This window comes from Aegilops tauschii, chromosome 1, assembly GCF_002575655.3.
Source record: "Aegilops tauschii subsp. strangulata cultivar AL8/78 chromosome 1, Aet v6.0, whole genome shotgun sequence".
NCBI classification, from domain to species: domain Eukaryota; kingdom Viridiplantae; phylum Streptophyta; class Magnoliopsida; order Poales; family Poaceae; genus Aegilops; species Aegilops tauschii.
Window position 1 is genome coordinate 68,996,309 of NC_053035.3, and position 21,048 is coordinate 69,017,356.

A 21,048-nucleotide genomic window follows, 5' to 3' on the forward strand; every position below is an offset into this window, starting at 1 on the left:
GCCGGCAGCGAGGTTTCTTGTACAGAATCAAGCACTCGATTCTTTCTTCTCCAGTTCCCCCAAATCTGTAATTAGGTCTTCCAATTCTTCTCCAACGCTCCAGCTGGCCTAAACGGAATCGATGGATCAAAAGTCACACCCCGCCACACCTGTTCCGCAAGTTCTGCTCGGTGGATCTAAACCAAAATCAATCTATGTTTGTTAAAATCTGTCCTTGTTCTTTCTTTTGACTACTTCGTTGCCATGTAATGTTCAAAGGAAAAACTTTCTTGCCGTGTACTAAAAAATCAATAAAAGCACCATATGAATTCATAGATTATTTCCCAATGAAGAACCGTGTTTTGTGCCCATTGACAATTTTGGATTTTATTAGATGTCTGGACATAAATCGATTATGCTTTCTTGATCTGTTCTTTCAGCTGACCAAAATTTTCTTGTAAAGATTTATATGACTATGGATCAAGATACAAGTTCAGTAATAATACTACAAAATGAAAAAGACATGATGCTACTGTTGAAGGTATTCATCACAAAAACCTTGAGTACTAAATCTTATTTTGTTTGTAGAATACTAAATCTGAACAGTTGCTTTGACATGGTATTTTGTGAACAAATTTACATATGTGCCAAACTTATGTTCATATTGTTAATCAACCGACCATGTTTTAGTTATTTATCTTGCGTCACTGTGCAGCAACATGGCCTTTCCTACGACAGTGTGCCCTTGTGATTCTCTTATGCGGCCTACCTGTGATGCTGTCATTGCCGCTGATTTGGTTTCTGGCCAGAGACGCCTCATTGCTAGCCCCCACGCTGTCACGCGTGTTGTGAAAAAACTGCGCAATTCAAAGAAGGTATGCAAGTATCTAACTCTATCTGTAAAAACCCTATGCCATTTTTGCCATGAAGGTTTATAAAAATTATACATGATGGTCAATATTAAGGGGCCCCTAGTCCTAGTTTTGCCCCGGGTCCACAAAATAACTGGCCCTGAGTGTGTCCTTGCCTGTAGTTAAGTAAAATTCAGTACTTCGTTGATACTTAGAAAGCATACTTGCAAGAAACCTCAGCTATATTCTTTTAGCAGCAGGTCATATGCATTATGTTGTTTAAAGCTGCACTCCAAATCATGACGAAGTCTAAAAATATATGCAGTTTGAAAAAAAATCGCAAGAAATCTGCCATGCCTAAAAGGAGATCACCCGTAGTTAACAGACAGCGCAAGTTTTCTATGAAGGCAGCGGTTCCGACGAGAGTGGTGGTACTACAAGATTTAGCATAGCCATTTGAATTTCAAACCCCGTGTGAAGGGGATGGAGGCCTGGGCCTGGGGGTGGGGGTAGGCGTCAGGATGAACTAGGAAGTGAATTGTGGGAGGCTGTGAGGGGGAGGCGGCAGTAGGAAGGAGGCAAGGGATCGTGACTGTTAGAGTTATATCACGTTTGCATGTAGCATGTATACTTTCCCATTAGTACAAGGAGCTTTTTGCATATATACTGTCCCTTGGCCCTAGAAAATACAAGTTGCATATTTCCTAACATGGTATTAGAGCTTAGGTCAATTTTTTCGCACGCACAACTCATGTTGTGATCCTCTCGTCGCATTGTCGCCATCTTCTTCTTGCCGGTGGTTGATGCCCCCTCTTCCCCTGCCCTCGTTGTCGCCGCACCTCCCGGTTGCTGCTGCCCGCCACCCCGGCTCTGATCCACGCCCACCTCGCCTCCGATTCACGCCCAGATCCCCGCCGCCGCCCCCACTTGTTGTTAAGCTTCATGCACTAGCCAACGCAGCCAAAAGTCTGAATTGATGGTAAGGGGCAATCCACACATACCCTTCAACACCCACTCCCACGTGTGACGCGGAAAGTCAACCCGTGAATAGAGTCAGAGGTATGGCTCAAGAGGCCTATACGTGGACACAGAAGGGGGCGAAATAATTTTTTTGGATAAATTACGAAAGTTAGGACTTTCTCAAGACCTTAGGCTCTGATACCGTGTTAAGATTCATGCACTAACCAATGCAACCAAAAGTCGAGGTTGTACTATCGTCGTCTCCTGGTCTTGTCCACCTCCTGATGTCACGCCGCCCCTCCTGGTCACGTCGCATCGCGTCGCTGCACCTTCTAGTCTACCGTCGCACCCTCTGGTCTGTTGCCGTGTACTCCAGATCGCATTATGATTGTCGCCTCCTGGTCCCTGCTCTGGTTGCCGTTGCCTCTTGGTGCTAGCCCGCGCCAGATCGCGTCGCGCCACTGCCTCCTGGTGCTGTCGTCCCGCCAGATCGGGCTACCATCCCACCAGAACGCATCACAACACTACCTCCTTGTGCGTCACCGCAGCCTCCCATCGATCCTCCTGTTTGCTGGCCCTCGACCGCCGGTTCTCCTGGTTTGCTGCCCCTCATAGTCATCCACCGCCACACTGTCTCGAGCACTTTTGGCTGATTGGCCGAGCACAACTTGTTGGTTTCATGTAAAAAAAGTAAAAACACATGTATGATGTTTTAGTTGGGTACACATCTCCCTCGCGGTCCACTGACTCTTTTTTTTGGGAATCTCGGCCCGTAGACTCTTGATGGTGTTCCTTACATTGAGCCCATCTCTCATATGTGCCTTTCCTCCATGCATGGTGCTCGTCCACCTGTTACTCGTCCCTCTGGCGCCTTCCGTAGGTTGTGGTGGTCGCTCTTCACCGACTCCTCTTGCAACCTCTGCACATGATGATTGCTGCTCTACACCTAGCCCTCTCATGACTTTCACAGAAGTGTTCATGCATATTGCTCCATCGACTATGCCTCACACACACACCTAACCTTGACACTTGGTGCTTTTCTGCATGCAAGCTCATCTCATCCATCGGCTTCTGCAGACGGTACTAGTCATGTTATACGGCCTCCTCCAGCGGCTTCCATAGGTGGTGATGGACGCGCCTCTCCCGGTGTTGCTACATCGACTACTTCTGTTGTGTCATTCACTAAGCAGGAGATTGCACAACTTCGCGACCTGCTTATTGCCTCTGGTTCTCCATTGTTAGGTGCCTCTAAATCGACCTCTTCAGTTGAACTCCTAATTGAGTAGGAGATTACACGATTTCGATGCCTGCTAGCTGCGTTTTTTGATTTTCCATCGACTAGTTTTGCTGGTTTTACTACCGACTCTTTTGACATTGTGAGACCACCTTCTACATAGGCAGGTACATATCCGTGGATTCTAGATACTGGAGCATCTTTTCATATGACTAATGATTCATCCATTATGTCCTCTATTTGATCTCTGGATTCTCCTATTCATGCTTGTTGTAGTCGTGCTTTTTAACCCTACTTAAGGTGCCACCCGCTATCCTACGTGGAGTGCCACATCACCAGTCAATGCTAGTCAAATAAAGGAGACCACCTAAAAGATTAAGTCAAAGAAGAAGATAAGAGAGCAAAGAGGCCCAAGCCCAAGCAAAAGGCATCTCCAAGTGTAGGGATTTCCCCCCTAATGGGCCACAACCCACCTCCTAGCCCAGTAAGGAGCACATGGGCCAAAGGGCAGAAAATTACCTAGTTCTACCCTCCCACCTCCTTACTTCAAGGGTAGCCTTGGTCGTTTGTCAAGGACAACTAGGCTATATAAAGCTCCCTATGGGCATGTCAACTCACTCACTTGAATACACTCAAGTGGAGGGTCACTATCCCCTTCCAAGACCCTTCAGGAGGGCAAACGAAGGCTGAGAGCTCAGAGTCTGAGGGACAGTGTAAGGCTTGGACTAGTCAGGAGTCGTGGTACACCAGAAGCGGATGCACTCTAAGTGACCCATGCGACGGGCACCACTCTCGACGACCCTCTGATAGGACGTAGGTCGTGCTCCATTGAGGTGACTGAACCTATTTAAAAAACATCATGCCACATTGTCGAGTGTACGACGACCTTTGATATAAGGCCGTCATACAAGCCCATGCTAACTTCTGACCACGCTACTAAGGATACCCCCTAGTCGAAAGTTGATTCTCGAACGTCGACATTGGCACCGGCCGTGAGGAATCCTCGCCGTGTGTGAGAAGTCACCTTGACTATCGCATCTAGATGGCCCCAAAGCAAGCCACGGGAGAAGCCGAGGCATCCAAGGAGAAAGATTCAACGGGAAGATCAAAGAAGAAGGACGCAACAGAAGAGGTGGAGCCCAAAGCACTCGACAAGCGCGCCCTCGACGTGGTGGTCGAGGAAGTGGGACCTGTGGAGGCCCCTGGTGCTACCGCCCTCAGCATAGGGCTCGCCACTCCAAAGGTCTTGCGGGTCACGATAGATGGCGGAGCCCTCGCCCACAATCAAGATGGGGCAATCGGCGGCCACGCCGCTCAACCCTTCGGCACAATGCTCGAGGAGGTTGGCCTTGAAGAGGCCCACAACATCACCGCCCCCGACAAAGAGCTTGTCACTCCAAATGTCTCGCAGGTAATTCTCGGCCTCGCCGGCTTCGTTGCCAACGCCATGATTGTCCCGGACATGGGAGTCGAAGGTTGACTCGCCGCAGGAAGTGTTGTCCCTCCGACTCTAGGAGCAGCGCAAGACCCTCGCTCACTCGCCTCCGCTTGACAAGAACTGACCAACACTCAAGATATCGACATCAACTCCACCCAAGCTTGGCCCAACCCGATCCAAACTGTCATCTTTGGTATCAGTCCGTGGCCAGGACATTCACCAATAACAAACCCAAACGAGCATCCAACTCAGACTCTGCCGCCGCAACCACTCCGGACGGACTGTGTGACGTCTCGAGAGTTAGCCCTTGTAGGAGGACCATCATACCATACCGGCTTCACCCCTCTGGTGGCCTTCCCGCGTCCGAGAACCTTGTGGTTCCACCCATCTTGGGAGCCACACTTCACCATACCTACCCCATATGCAGGAGCGCTACCTCCTTGCGGTGCCCCGATGGTAGGGCCACCCGCAGGAAATGCGTAAGAAGGAAGCGCCCACCCACAGGGAGGGACCGATGGGCCTAGGAAGACACGCTTCACCCCCTCCCACACTACTCCGATAGCCCGCGGCGGTGTGCGTAGAAGGCTGGAGCCGCAACCAAGTTGGTTCCCCTTACCATGTGCAAATCATGCGAGAGAGGCCGCAACACTGCCACACCCCTTCAACTTGAAGGAGACCGTGAGCCAAGCTTGCCGACAAGAAAGGAGCCACCAAAGTACAAGACACAAGCTATCCAATAGCCTGTCACATCAAGGTCGAGCCACGACAGACCACCGGGGAGGCTTGCTCGTACTCCTCATGCAGGTAAAGGCCCCAGGGGATGTCGAATCTCCAGGAAGCCAAAGACAAAGAGGAAACATGTCATGGATCTCCGCGAAGCCCTTATGTGAGTCTTTCGTACGACAAGCCTGGGGAGAACGGGCACCCACAAGGCCCAAGCTCCACTTGGTGTTCCCTGCACAAATTGCCAAGCCTTTGGGCAGGCGATGTAGAAAGCTGAGGGCACCAAAGGAACCTTGGAAGGAACGACCACACCACCCCGTGCAAGCCCATGCGGCCCGTGAAATACCTTCGCACATGACAAGTGCAAGTGCCATGGTCTGGATGGTTAAAACGACATGGATGTGTGCCAAGGACCCCTATGAACAAGGGACTCATATGACGACCGCCATTGATGACGACGTCGCCAGCTTATGGGCCGCCGCCCTCTCTGTCGGCTTCGACTTTAGCAAGCACCGCTTCCTACTTGACCCATCTCAAACCCAGTAACAAGCCTCACACAGTATCACCGGAAACTCGGGACCATCGCCTCATTGGGATATGAAGCTTTGTCCACCATCGACGGAATGTCAGGCCTCCGCCAGGGCTACACTGGTGGATCGAAGGATTGGCCAACGTTCGAGGATCTACCTTGTCATACCATCATCATCAAGCCAATGAGGAAAGCACAGGAGATACCAGCATGGAGCATGCCTCCGGGAGGCATGCCCCTGTGCACACCGAGGAAGACCGTTCGCCTCTAAAGGCAGACAGAAGTCGACGCCATGGCCTTGCGGCTCGAAAGAGTCGCATTGGGTGCTCGAGCACCGCAGGGAGGCGCCAAGGTTGCCTTCCATCCCGCTGATATGAAGAAGGAACCAAGCCAAAGGCTGGCCTAATGTTGTTTTATAGGCTACCTCCACCAGCGAAAGTCCGGACCGACCAAGCAGGATCCTCAAAGTTTGCAGATGTGCCCCAAATTCCCGCAATGTATTCTTGGATTCGCGAAATTTGCAGAGGTGCCCCAGATTCCCGCAAGGTATTCCCGGATCCTCGATGTTTGCGGAGGTGCCTCAGATCTCCCGCAAGGTATTCTCGGATCCTTGAAATTTGCGGATATGCCCCAAATTCCCACAAGGTGTTCTCGGATCCTCGAAGTTTGCGGATGTGCTCCAAATTCCTGCAAGGTGTTCTTGGATCCTTTGATCCTCGAAGTTTGTCGATATGCCCCAAATTCCCGCAAGGTATTCTTGGATCCTCTAAGTATATAGATGTGCCCCAAATTACCGCAAGGTATTTCTGGATCCTTAAAGTTTGCGGATGTGCCCCAAATTCTCGCAAGGTATTCTCGGATCCTCGAAATTTGTGATGGTTCCCCAAATGCCCGCAAGGTATTCTCAGAGCAATTCATGGCTCTATAAAAAATCCGGAAGAACCCGAATTTCCGCTAAATATTCCTAGAGATTAAAATGGAATTCCCTAGGACTACAAGGCCATGTTTGGATTTCCCAAGCTAACGGCCGAGGGACAAGGGCACTCAAGTCAAGATCTCGCCTTTCTTGCCCCGATGAATACGCCTTAGCCTCCACCAACAAGCATCACCGAAGCTCATCGAGCATCCTCAAGGCTTACAAAGCACCGGCAAAAGCAATACATCAAGAAGAAGTACTCCAAGGCCAAGATTATTGACCCGAAGCCACAAAGAAGACTTTGATGATTCCGGCTCAAGGGGGCTCCTGTTGTAGTAGTGGATTTTAACCCTACATAAGGTGCCACCCCCTATCCTACGTGGAATGTCACATCACCAGTCAACACTAGTCAAAGAAAGAAGACCACCTAAAAAGATTAAGTCAAAGGAGAAGTCAAGAGAGCAAAGAGGCCCAAGCCCAAGCAAAAAGCCTCTCCTAGTGTAGGGATTTTATCCGTAATGGGCCACAACTCACATCCTAGCCCAATAGGGAGCACATGTGCCAAAGGACGAAAAAATACCTAGTTCTACCCTCCAACCTCCTTACTTCAAGGGTAGCCTTGGTCATCTGTCAAGGACCCCTAGCCTATATAAAGCCCCACACGGGCATGCAACCAACGCACTCTCACTTGAATACACTCAAGTGGAGGGTCACTCTCCCCTTCCAAGCCCTTCAGGAGGGCAAATGAAGGCTGAGAGGTCAAAGTCTGAGGGACCTAGTAAGGCTCGGACTAGTCGGAAGTCGTGGGACACCGGAAGCGGTTATACTCTAAGTGCCCCGTGCGCCGGGCACCACTCTCGATGACCCTCCCATAGGACATAGGTCGCGCTCCAACGAGGTGATTGAACCTATTTAAAAAACATCGTCGTGCCACATTGTCGAGTGTACGGCGACCTTCGATATAAGGCCGTCATACACGCCCATGCTAATTTCTGACCATGCTACTAAGGATACCCCCTAGTTGGAAGTTGATTCTCGAACGTCAACAATGCTCTTATTGTTGATGGTACTGCCCTCCCGGTCAATGACCGAGGCATTCTTAGCACTTCATCTTTTCATGTTCCTGATGTTGCTCATGTTCCTCGACTTACCATGCAACTCATTTCTGACGGTTAGGTTGTTGACTCTGGCTGTAGGGTAATACTCAACTTTGACTCTTGTTTTGTCTGGATCATCATACTGGTGCTCTACTTTGTGTTGGCCCCTGGCATTATGACTCTTAGGGCTTCTGACACTTCACTGGCTCCACCTTCTCTCTGCTTCCACCGTCACTAGTCTCTAGCCTTTGTTGCCTCGTCTACTGGCTCTTTTCAGTAGTGGCATCATCATCTTGGCCACTTATGCAGCTTTCATCTCTCATCCTTAGTTTGACGTTGTCTTCTTGGATTCGACTCCAATGGTGTCTTTAGATTGCCAGGATTGTCGGCTTGGTATACAGGTTCAGTCACCTTATACTCATAGCGAGATTTTGTCTCATCGTCCTTTCGGTCTTGTTCACTCTGATGTTTGCAGTCCAGCTCCCTTTGCCTCAAAAGGAGACCATCACAACTATATTATTTTTATAGATGATTTCTCTTGACACACCTGGATATATTTTATATCTTCTCATAGTGAGGCCTCATCTATCTATAAGAAGTTTGTCTCCATGGTTCATACCTAGTTTTCCAGACGTATTCGTGTCTTTCATGTAGAATGGTGTTACTGAGCGCTAGGATCGTCACCTTCTTGAGAAGGCTCGCGCGTTGAGGATCGCTGCCTCTCTTCTGCCTCACTTCGGGGCTTAGGTTGTTTGCACTTTCACCTATCTCATCAACATTCAACTCCTCTGCTCTGCAAGGTGTCATTTCGTTTCAACATCTTTTTTATCATTCTCCTGACTAATCGGCCCTTCGCATGTTTGGTTGTGTTTGCTACGTGCTTCTTGTCCCCCGCGAACGCACCAAAATTACTACTCAATCGGTTGAGTATGTCTACTTAGGTTACGGTGATGAGCACAAGGGCTATCCCTGTTGAGATTCTATCGGTCATCGAATGTATATTTCATGGGATGCGACTTTTGATGAGTCACATCCCTTCTATATGCACCCATCTTCCTCGACCTCTTTAGTGGAGATCTTTTTCTCAATTTTCCCGACACACCTATTACCCACATTGAGCCCTTATCCACTCATCCTACTACTACTGCTCATCCGACTGTTGCAGATCCGCCGCCGCCATCTCATATGGTTTCCTCCCCTCATATGTCATATGATTTTGCACCCTCATCTCCGGTGGTTTCCCCTACTCGTGATTCCTCCTCGTAATCTTCCCAACTTTCCTCACCATTATACTCGTCGTCCACCTGTTATGGATGAGTCTACTCATGAGGCATCTACTTCTGATGTGTCATCTTCCTCGGCTCAGCCTACTTATGACTTTCATGCTCCCCCTTCCATTGACCGATATGGTTATTCTTGTACTACTTCTCTTGAGCCGAGTTTTTATTGTGATTGTCTTGTACATCCCGAATGGCAGAGGAGATTGCTACTCTTAGGCGCACCGACGCTTTGGATATTCTTTCTCTTCCTCCCTGTGTTTGTCCATCAATTGTAAGTGGGTCTACAAGGTTAAGACTTGACCCGATGGTTCTCTTGAGTGCTACAAAGCTTGCCTTGTGGCCCGTGGCTTTCAACAGGAGCATAACCGTGACTACGATGAGACATTTGCTCCTATGGCCCACATGACCATTGTTTGCACACTTCTCTGTGGCTTCTATTTGCCGCAGGTCTGTCTCTTGGCTTGATATCAAGATTTCCTTTCTTAATGGTAAGTTGCGTGAGGAGGTCTGCATGCAGCCATCCCCTAGGTATTGGCATGGTCTGCCATCTTCATTGCACTCTCTGGCCTTAAGCAAGCCCCTCATACCTGGTTTGAGCGTTTGGCCTCAGTGGTGATTGTGGCTGGTTTTACAGCCAGTGCTCATGATCCTGCGCTTTTATTCCACCTTTCAGCTCATGGTCGGATTCTTCTATATGTTGATGGCATGATCATCACTAGCGATGACTCTTGAGTATATTGCCTATGTGAAGGCACGTCTTAGTGAGCAGTTTTTCATGTCTGATCTTGGTCCTCTTCGCTCTTTTCTTGGGACTAGGGTTTCTTCTACCTCTTGTGACTTCTTTATTTCCAAGAGTAGTATATCCAGGATCTTCTTTGTGACGCCCGGATAATTAAGCTACAGTAACCCTCTACTAATGATGCCACGTCACCTCGGTTATTGTTGATAATCTCGCATTAGTTAAAAACGATTCAAATTCAAATTTTAATTAAAGGCAAACAATAAAAAAATTCAAATATTAAAACTAAAATGTTTGGAGTGAGCCAAATAATGCATAGGTAATTATGGCGGAGAAACCACACTTTTTATAAAATGTTTAAATACTCTAAAATGATTTAAACCGTAGCAAAAACAATTATATAAATGCTTTTGGTATTTTATAAATTGCTAAACTATTTTAATTCGGGGTAAAACCTTTTACGACACTGGGTTATTCTGGAACATTATTTTAGGGGCTATTGTTATATTTTCCTGAACTAAAATTAATGTGTAACTAAAAGAAAAACAGAAAAAAAACACAAAAAATATGAAAATAAGGAGAAAGAACCCCCCTGGCCAACTAGGCCAAACGGCCCAGCCGGCCAGCAGGCCACCGAGCCAGCCCAGCCTCGGCCTATATGGCCCCCTCACACCGAAACCCTAACCCCACTCCCAGTCGCCCACTCCCCCTCCACTCGCTCCACTCCCCCTCTGCCCCCTCCCCGATCCAGATCGGATCGGGGGCGTTCGCCGCCGCCGTCCGGAATCCCCGCTGGAGCCGCCCCGCCACCCACCGTCGTCGGTGCCGCCTTCCCTTCTCTGTCACTCGTCCTCGACCTCCTCCTCAACCACGGTCCCCAAGCTCGACGTCGCGTCGCCCTCACCGTCGCCTGGAGGAACACCTCGCCGGCGCTACCTCGCCGGACGCCATCGCCGGCCTGCCTCCTCCTCCCCACCGGCCTGCTTCCTCTCGGCCGTCGTCCCCGTCGACCACCCCGACCCCCACTGCCCCCGTCCCTACGAATCACGGTGAGGCCCCAGGCCTCTTCCTTCTCTGTCCCCACGGTCACCGTGCGCCCGCGCCATCCCGTGCCCGTGCTCACGTGGCCGCGCGCGCCCGTGAGTCGCATCCACCGCGCCTCCCCGCGCTAGCGCACGCGCCCTCGCGTCCGCCTCGCTGCCCGCGCCCGTCGCTGCCCTGCTCCCCTGTTACTGCGGCCCCCGCCTTCCCCGCATTCGCTCGGCCGGCCGGCCTCGCCCACGACGACGCCCCTGGCTGTGCCCAGCGCTCCCTGCCCGGCGCCCGTCCGCGCGGCCCCACTCCGGCGCCGCCTCCTGTTGTCGCCGCTTGCCGACCCGCCTCCCTTTGCCGGCGGCATCCGCGGCCTGGCTCGCCTCGCCTGCTCGCCGTGGCTGCGCTCCGGCGAGCCGCCCGCGGTGCCCCAACGGCCTCCGCTCGGGTCCGCCCCGTCGGAAGCCCACGCTCACCCACACCCGCTAATGCTGGCACCCGTTATGGCCCCAGGGGCCTATGACACATGGGCCCCGCCCAGAGAACGTTTTAATAAAAAATAATAATTAAATTAACTAATTAATTAAATAGTTAGTTTAATTAACTTAATTAATCATGTTAATTAATCTAATTAACCCTATTAATTAACCTTAATTATCTGATTAGATAAACAGTCAATGACAGACGGGCCCACTACCCTGTTTGGCCGGTCAACGCTGACCGCTGACGTCACGCTGACGTCATGATGACGCAACAAATGTTTTCGAATTAAATTAATCTGATAATTCCAAAAATGATTAAATCTTTTAAAATTAATATAAAATAACCGTAGCTCGGATAGAAAAACTTTGTACATGAAAGTTGCTCAGAACGACGAGACGAATCCAAATATGCAGCCCGTTCGTCCGCCACGCATCCCTAGCATAGCGAACACACAACTTTCCCCCTCCGGTTCACCTGTCCGAAAACGCGAAACACCGGGAATACTTTTCCGGATGTTTCCCCCCTTCGCCGGTATTACCTATCCCTGCGTTAGATCACCGCTAGCACCGCGTATTGCCATGTTATGCTTTGTGATGCTTAGATTGCTCTATTATTTATTGTGTTCCCCTCCGTTACTTCTTTCCGGTAGACCCCGAGACCGCTGCCTGTACCCCTGTGATCGACTACATCAACGACGAACCCTTCTTGCCAGAGCAACGAGGCAAGCCCCCCCCCCCTTGATCACCAGATATCGCCTACTCTTCTCTATACTGCTTGCATTAGAGTAGTGTAGCATGTTACTGCTTTCCGTTAATCCTATTCTGTTGCATAGCCTGTCATTGTTGCTACAGTTGTTACCCTTACCTGCAATCCTAAATGCTTAGTACAGGATGCTAGTATTCCATCAGTGGCCTACACTCTTATCCGTCTGCCTTGCTATACTACTGGGTCGTGATCACTTCGGGAGGTGATCACGGGCATATGCTATATACTTGATACTGTTTCATTACTTATGATACTGTTCGGAGATGGGGCTGAAGGGGCAGGTGGCTCCATCCCGGTAGAGGTGGGCCTGGGTTCCCGACGGCCCCCGACTGTTACTTTGTGGTGGAGCGATAGGGCAGGTTGAGACCACCTAGGAGAGAGGTGGGCCTGGCCCTGGTCGGCTTTCGCGGATACTTAACACGCTTAACGAGATCTTGGTATTTGATCTGAGTCTGGCCACTGGCCTATACGCACTACCCAACTACGCGGGAACAGTTATGGGCACTCGACGTCGTGGTATCAGCCAAAGCCTTCGTGACGTCAGCGACTGAGCGGCGCGCGCCGGATTGGACTGGAACGCCTGCTAGGCTAGGTCTGCTTCTGGCCGCGTTCGCAACGTGCAGGTGTGCAATGGGCGATGGGCCCAGACCCCTGCGCCATAGGATTTAGACCGGAGTGCTAACCTCTCTGTTGTGCCTAGGTGGGGCTGCGACGTGTTGATCTTCCGCGGCGGGGCATGACCCAGAAAAGTGTGTCCGGGCAAATGGGATCGAGCGTGTTGGGTTATGTGGTGCACCCCTGCAGGGAAGTTTATCTATTCGAATAGCCGTGATCTTCGGTAATAGGACGACTTGGAGTTATACCTTGACCTTATGACAACTAGAACCGGATACTTAATAAAACACACCCTTCCAAGTGCCAGATATAACCCGGTGATCGCTCTCTAACAGGGCGACGAGGAGGGGATCGCCGGGTAGGATTATGCTATGCGATGCTACTTGGTGAACTTACCATCTACTCTCTCCTACATGCAGCAAGATGGAGGTGGCCAGAAGCGTAGTCTTCGACAGGATTAGCTATCCCCCTCTTATTCTGGCATTCTGCAGTTCAGTCCACCGATATGGCCCTTTACACATATACCCATGCATAGGTAGTGTAGCTCCTTGCTTGCGAGTACTTTGGATGAGTACTCACGGTTGCTTTTCTTCCTCTTTTCCCCCTTTCCCTTCTACCTGGTTGTCGCAACCAGATGCTGGAGCCCAGGAGCCAGACGCCACCATCGACGACAACTCCTACTACACCGCGGGTGCCTACTACTACTTGCAGGCCACCGACGACGACCAGGAGTAGTTTAGGAGGATCCCAGGCAGGAGGCCTGCGCCTCTTTCGATCTGTATCCCAGTTTGTGCTAGCCTTCTTAAGGCAAACTTGTTTAACTTATGTCTGTACTCAGATATTGTTGCTTCCGCTGACTCGTCTATGATCGAGCAATTGTATTCGAGCCCTCGAGGCCCCTGGCTTGTATTATGATGCTTGTATGACTTATTTTATTTTTAGAGTTGTGTTGTGATATCTTCCCGTGAGTCCCTGATCTTGATCGTACACGTTTGCGTGTATGATTAGTGTACAATTGAATCGGGGGCGTCACAAGTTGGTATCAGAGCCGACTGCCTGTAGGAATCCCCCTTCCACACTCCTTGGCCGAAGTCGAGTCTAGACATTGCAAAAACTTTTACTAACATGGCTGTGTGTCTTACGGGCCCACGTCGCCATTGGGTGGTACTAGGATCTTTTACTCCTCGACCTTTACTCTGGGACTCTGATCTCTCTCCTATTCGGGTTAAATGAATTTTGCTAAATCTAACATTAGGATCTCGTTATCACCTTCACCCGGAGAGCCCCTTATTACTGATGATCGTCTGCTGCACGTGAAGACCCTGAAGACACTCTCCGCTGTTAACCCGAGAACTTGTGTTCATCGCTTTTGCAATTCCCTTCCATCGATAAACTCCTATGGATAACCACGTATACTCGCCATTCATACAATGTTTCCCAGTTGATCTTGTTATTACAAGATACCCCGAAATTCTCTCTGTTGTTCCGAGAATCCTTTGAGCTTACTGCCTTGCTGTTCTTTGTCACCTGAATACCCCTACGGATAATTCTCGCACTTACCGAGTATCCGCTCATCCCCAGTTGATTCAAATATTTCACAAAAGTGTTCAAAATACCATTCGATCTTCCGAAAATCCGCAGGAGCCTTTTTGCTCTTCAAATTCTTGCTTACTTGCATTATGATTAATCTTAAGTCTCGTAATCTTATTGGCATCTCTTGTCATTATCATTTTGAGTTCGTTGATTCAATTTGTTGCGAATGCTCGCAATCCTCAATCAGATCCTAGAATTCATCCTTCCGGCTCAGACGTCATTTGAAACGTGAGCTGGTTCTCGCCAATCAAATTGTCGTCGATTGTGCCCCTATGTCCATTGAACTTATCCATCCTTGATCAGAGCGTCTGTTTCTGATCCTTCACTTTGTAAATCATAATTCCTTTGCAATTGAGCTCTAAGTTACTTAGTTGTTTCTATAATCCAAGGTCTTTGCATTGATTCTTCCTCTAGTTGTGTGCCGATACTCACATCAGATCCTTTATGGACCATCAGAACCTTGTTGGATTTTATCCAATGACGTCCTTCATATTCAATCACTTTGGAAGTTCTTTCCCTGATACATAATGCCTTTGGTAAATCCTATTCCTTGATTTGGCCAACCATCCTCTGCTTTCGACCTGGTGATATTTACTATTGAAGCTTGTGGTATATGTTTCCACGATGCCCCGATGGGTTGAACCTATGCCTTCCATAATATGTGTGAACTCGAAAGTTTTCATGAGTCATACTCTTCTGGTATTTTGCCAGATAAAATTTTCAACACTGCAACTTCATCAAACGCGAGAAGTGAATGAAAGGTTATGCATTGAAGAAGTGGGAGTCGACCTTGAACTTTGGGTTCATGCCCATGGACACGATGTAGATCTTATCATGGAAGCTTCTCGCAGAATAGTTACCCCCTTGTTATAAGTGCTTGTATTTGTGGTTTGATCATTTACAAATGTGGTTCTGACCATATTGTTCCCCTTTGAATCAATTTCTCAGACAAGTTAAAACCACTTGTCCTCTACAGATCAATGCACCAGTCCAACCTTTACTTTGATCTTTCGTCGAGTATTACACCCTGGTATCTCGAGATTATCACGGAACTGCATAACTTCTTATGAGTTCTCCATCAAGTACTATATTCTCACTGATTCCAATTTTTCACAGGCTCTGAGTCATTAAACACTCAAGAAACACCGATAACTGAATCGAGTCCGCATCGCGATTAAACAACTGTTAGTAGTCTTCTTTGCTTACGAGTTTGTACCCGATCACGCCATTCCTAGCCTGATTGGCTATATCATTATCGTGCTAAATTTTAACTGTGCTACCGGGTCCTTCTTCCCGGAGCAGAAATTTCGACGGTGAGCTAATCTTACAATCGATCTTCCTCGTCATATCGTTTGTCCTTGAACAACAAGCTTGATTTCGAGTTTGTGACGTACTCGTGGTTCCAATAACTTTTCGCTTCATCATTCCTTTGACTTGATGTCATCGCCGATCGATTACACCTTCATGAAATCTCTCGACAATTCTGTCGTGATGATCATCAACATTTTGAGCTCTTCCAGTATATCAATCGAATTCATGATGGGAAATACCATCCTTGCCCCTCGATGATTTGTGTTATCATCGACAACATTTTTGCCTTCCCCCAACACAAACTTGTTCGTGTTTTGTGTTATACCTTGAGTTCCTTGCTATCCAGCATTTGTTCTTTACGCTGGAGTATTACCATCTTTTATGTCAAGAATGTTGTAGAATTATTCCACCTCTTAAGAATTCTTGATGTGGTAATACTTCTCGCAATCTCCTTTCGTTTCTTGGTTCCCCGTGTCGTTGCGAACCGGAATTCTGGCAAATGAACTCTATTATGAGACTTCAGTATTTCTAGCAACCCTATTGCTTCGGAGTTAATGGACAATAATTCCAATTTAGTGTGCTGGTTGCTGAATCGCCATTCTGACATTGGTCGTGCAACCCAACCCATATTTCGGGTGCACCTTTCAACCATTGTTTAATTGTGTATGTTTCCCTCGAGCATACATCATTATATCATCAGATCTGACAAATGTTATCTCCTTGTCCGCATGATTGTGGAAATCCAACTTTTTGGAAATCTCAATGAATTGTCGCTGAGTTCATCGGCCACCTCCTCACCCTCTCCTTAATTTAATGATGATCTCTTGTTTCAGAAATCGCTCTCATAGTTCATTTCCCGAGAATCTTACATTGTCATCTCGTCAAATTGTGTCACGCCTTTTCTTCTCAGGCATCCTGAGTCTGAGATACCCTGGCACCAATCAGAACTGAATCTTGGTCATCTATGATGGTTGGAACATATTTCCAAAGACATATAACATTGGTCTTTATATGACCCGGTAAGGTGATGTCATTCCTAGCACACCTGGCCGGAGGACCTATTGTTATAGTTTCCTTTTTAGCAAGGTTAGCCATTTTTCCATGAGGAAATTGTAAGACTTATTCTGTAAGTTGTTCCTGGTGAATCCTTTGAGTATCCAAAGTCCGATGTTTACCCAATGACCATGTCAATGCTATCTTGAAGCATGTCTAAGGTACTCCGGTTTTCAACAAGAACATTTGAAGCCAAATGCTAAATGTTTCCTGCTCAATTATCCAAACACCGCTGTATGGGTAATGAAATTTCTCCCCCCTTACCTAAAGAGTTTTCTACATTATATCCTGTCATGGATATCATGCTCTGCTTGTCCTTGGGAAGGATATACCCCTAAAATATGTGTTTAAACACATTTTCCTTTCCATTGATCTGTTTAATCTGATAATCATACTATCATTTCCATTGTATTGTTTAACCTTTCCAGTAATCTGACTTAACTGAGCAGTGGCATTTCCCTGCTTAGGTAAGCACCTTGTTGTACCACTCTATCTGTAAGACCCTGTTACTATTGTTGATGACATTCTGGTAGCCACCGATGGACGAGAACTTTGCCTATTGGTCCGCCTCGTTCAACGAGCAGGAAAATGGTTCTCTTCGTCCCTCGTCCTTGGTACCGATGTTGTTGCCGATATAAATGATAGGCTATCCTCTGACATGCCTTGCTTACATGATCACACAAGACATCTCCGCCCTTCCTACTTTTAACCCACATGGTGGGCCCATAACCCACAGTTCCACAGGATCGAAACTTGGCTGTCCTGCACACCCCCCGGTTTCCCAAGTTATTCCTCGCGTGTGGCCTCGTATATAATTCACGGGCCACCTTCCTAGTGGTCTATTCTGGTAACAGACGCAATACTTAATATCGTTGCTCTGGACCTCTATCGCACTTTGTTTCAGACATCGAACGATTGCCTATCCATTTGAAACTTCTCATGGTACCTTCATACTTTGCTCTCGATATTTTATTAAATTTCAGTTCGAGAATTACTTTCCTCCACCTTCCCCGATGTTATCTACCAGATAGACAACCTTACAAAGGTCCCCCCCTCGGAATACCCCCCCTTATTCTTTCGTAAGTACGATGGAGTTTCCGAAGAAAGGATGCCGCTTCATCATGATGACTGAAGCATAGGAATGAAGACATCAACGTAATGGATCGACCTCTTCGAGAAGAGCAACCAAGACCAAGAAGAATCGTTAGAATTTCGTAACCTATTCTTCCCCCTTACTCCTCTCTTAAATCTCGGGACGAGATTTCCTGTAGTGGAGGAGAATTGTGACGTCCGGATAATTAAGCTACAGTAACCCTCTACTAATGATGCCACGTCACCTCGTTATTATTGATAATCTCGCATTAGTTCAAAACGATTCAAATTCAAATTTTAATTAAAGGCAAACAATAAAAAAAATTCAAATATTTAAACTAAAATGTTCGGAGTGAGCCAAATAATGCATAGGTAATTATGGCGGAGAAACCACACTTTTTATAAAATGTTTAAATACTCTAAAATGATTTAAACCGTAGCAAAAACAATTATATAAATGCTTTTGGTATTTTATAAATTGCTAAACTATTTTAATTCGGGGTAAAACCTTTTACGACAGTGGGTTATTCTGGAACATTATTTTAGGGGCTATTGTTATATTTTCCTGAACTAAAATTAATGTGTAACTAAAACGAAAACAGAAAAGAAAAGAACACAAAAAATATGAAAATAAGGAGAAAGAAGCCCCCCGGCCAACTGGGCCAAACGGCCCAGCCGGCCAGCAGGCCACTGAGCCAGCCCAGCCTCGGCCTATATGGCCCCCTCACCCTGAAACCCTAACCCCTCTCCCAGTCGCCCACTCCCCCCCCCACTCGCTCCACTCCCCCTCTACCCCCTCCCCGATCCAGATCGGATCGGGGGCGTTCGCCGCCGCCGCCCAGAATCCCCGCTGGAGCCGTCCCGCCACCCACCGTCATCGGTGTCGCCTCCCTTCTCTGTCACTCATCCTCGACCTCCTCCTCAACCACGGTCCCCAAGCTCGACGTCGCGTCACCCTCACCGTCGCCTGGAGGAACACCTCGCCGGACGCCATCGCCGGCCCGCCTCCTCCTCCCCACCGGCCTGCTTCCTCTCCGCCGTCGTCCCCGTCGACCACCCCGACCCCCGCTGCCCCCGTCCCTACGAATCACGGTGAGGCCCCAGGCCTCTTCCTTCTCTGCCCCCGCAGTCACCGTGCGCCCGCGCCATCCCGTGCCCGTGCACGCGCTCACGTGGCCGCGCGCGCCCGTGCGTCGCATCCACCGCGCCTCCCCGTGCTAGCACACGCGCCCTCGCGTCCGCCTTGCTGCCCGCGCCCGTCGCTGCCCTGCTCCCCTGCTACTGCGGCCCCCGCCTTCCCCGCATTCGCTCGGCCGGCCGGCCTCACCCACGACGACGCCCCTGGCTATGCCCAGCGCTCCCTGCCCGGCGCCCGTCCGCGCGGCCCCACTCCGGCGCCGCCTCCTGTTGTCGCCGCTTGCCGACCCGCCTCCCTTCGCCGGCGGCATCCGCGGCCTGGCTCGCCTCGCCTGCTCGCCGTGGCTGCGCTCCGGCGAGCCGGCCGCGGTGCCCCAACGGCCTCCGCTCGGGTCCGCCCCGTCGGATGCCCACGCTCGCCCACACCCGCTAACGCTGGCACCCGCTATGGCCCCTGGGGCCTATGACACATGGGCCCCGCCCAGAGAACGTTTTAATAAAAAATAAAAAATAATAATAATAATTAAATTAACTAATTAATTAAATAGTTAGTTTAATTAACTTAATTACTCATGTTAATTAATCTAATTAACCCTATTAATTAACCTTAATTATCTGATTAGATAAACAATCAATGGCAGACGGGCCCCACTACCCTGTTTGACCGGTCAACGCTGACCGTTGACATCACGCTGACGTCACGATGACGCAATAAACGTTTTCGAATTAAATTAATCTGATAATTCCAAAAATGATTAAATCTTTTAAAATTAATATGAAATAAACCGTAGCTCGGATGGAAAAACTTTGTACATGAAAGTTGCTCAGAACGACGAGACGAATCCGGATACGCAGCCCGTTCGTCCGCCACGCATCCCTAGCATAGCGAACACACAACTTTCCCCCTCCGGTTCACCTGTCCGAAAACGCGAAACACCGGGAATACTTTTCCGGATGTTTCCCCCCTTCGCCGGTATTACCTATCCCTGCGTTAGATCACCTCTAGCACCGCGTATTGCCATGTTATGCTTTGTGATGCTTAGATTGCTCTGTTATTTATTGTGTTCCCCTCCGTTACTTCTTTCCAGTAGACCCCGAGACCGCTGCCTGTACCCCTGTGATCGACTACATCGACGACGAACCCTTCTTGCCAGAGCAACCAGGCAAGCCCCCCCTGATCACCAGATATCGCCTACTCTTCTCTATACAGCTTGCATTAGAGTAGTGTAGCATGTTACTGGCTTTCCGTTAATCCTATTCTGCTGCATAGCCTGTCATTGTTGCTACAGTTGTTACCCTTACCTGCAATCCTAAATGCTTAGTACAGGATGCTAGTATTCCATCACTGGCCCTACACTCTTGTCCGTCTGCCTTGCTATACTACTGGGCCGTGATCACTTCGGGAGGTGATCACGGGCATATGCTATATACTTGATACTGTTTCATTACTTATGATACTGTTCGGAGATGGGGGCTGAAGGGGCAGGTGGCTCCATCCCGGTAGAGGTGGGCCTGGCTTCCCGACGGCCCCCGACTATTACTTTGTGGTGGAGCGATAGGGCAGGTTGAGACCACCTAGGAGAGAGGCGGGCCTGGCCCTGGTCGGCTTTCGCGGATACTTAACACGCTTAACGAGATCTTGGTATTTGATCTGAGTCTGGCCACTGGCCTATCCGCACTAACCAACTATGCGGGAACAGTTATTGGCACTCGACTTCGTGGTATCAGCCGAAGCCTTTGTGACGTCAGCGACTGAGCAGCGCGCGCCGGATTGGACTGGAACGCCTGCTAGGCTAGGTCTGCTTCCGACCGCGTTCGCAACGTGCAGGTGTGCAATGGGCGATGGGCCCAGACCCCTGCGTCATAGGATTTAGACCGGCGTGCTGACCTCTCTGTTGTGCCTAGGTGGGGCTACGACGTGTTGATCTTCCACGGCCGGGCATGACCCAGAAAAGTGTGTCCGGCCAAATGAGATCGAGCGTGTTGGGTTATGTGGTGCACCCCTGCAGGGAAGTTTATCTATTCAAATAGCCGTGATCTTCGGTAACAGGACGACTTGGAGTTGTACCTTGACCTTATGACAACTAGAACCGGATACTTAATAAAACACACCCTTCCAAGTGCCAGATATAACCCGGTGATCGCTATCTAACAGGGCGACGAGGAGGGGTCGCCGGGTAGGATTATGCTATGCGATGCTACTTGGTGAACTTACCATCTA

The 21,048-nt window shown here is 49.0% G+C and overlaps 1 protein-coding gene across 1 annotated transcript in view; it reads right to left on the bottom strand.

Moving 5' to 3' along the window:
- Positions 1 to 21,048, bottom strand: part of LOC109752419 (uncharacterized) — a 30,523-nt gene that overhangs the window by 2,767 nt on the left and 6,708 nt on the right. The window lies entirely within an intron of this gene.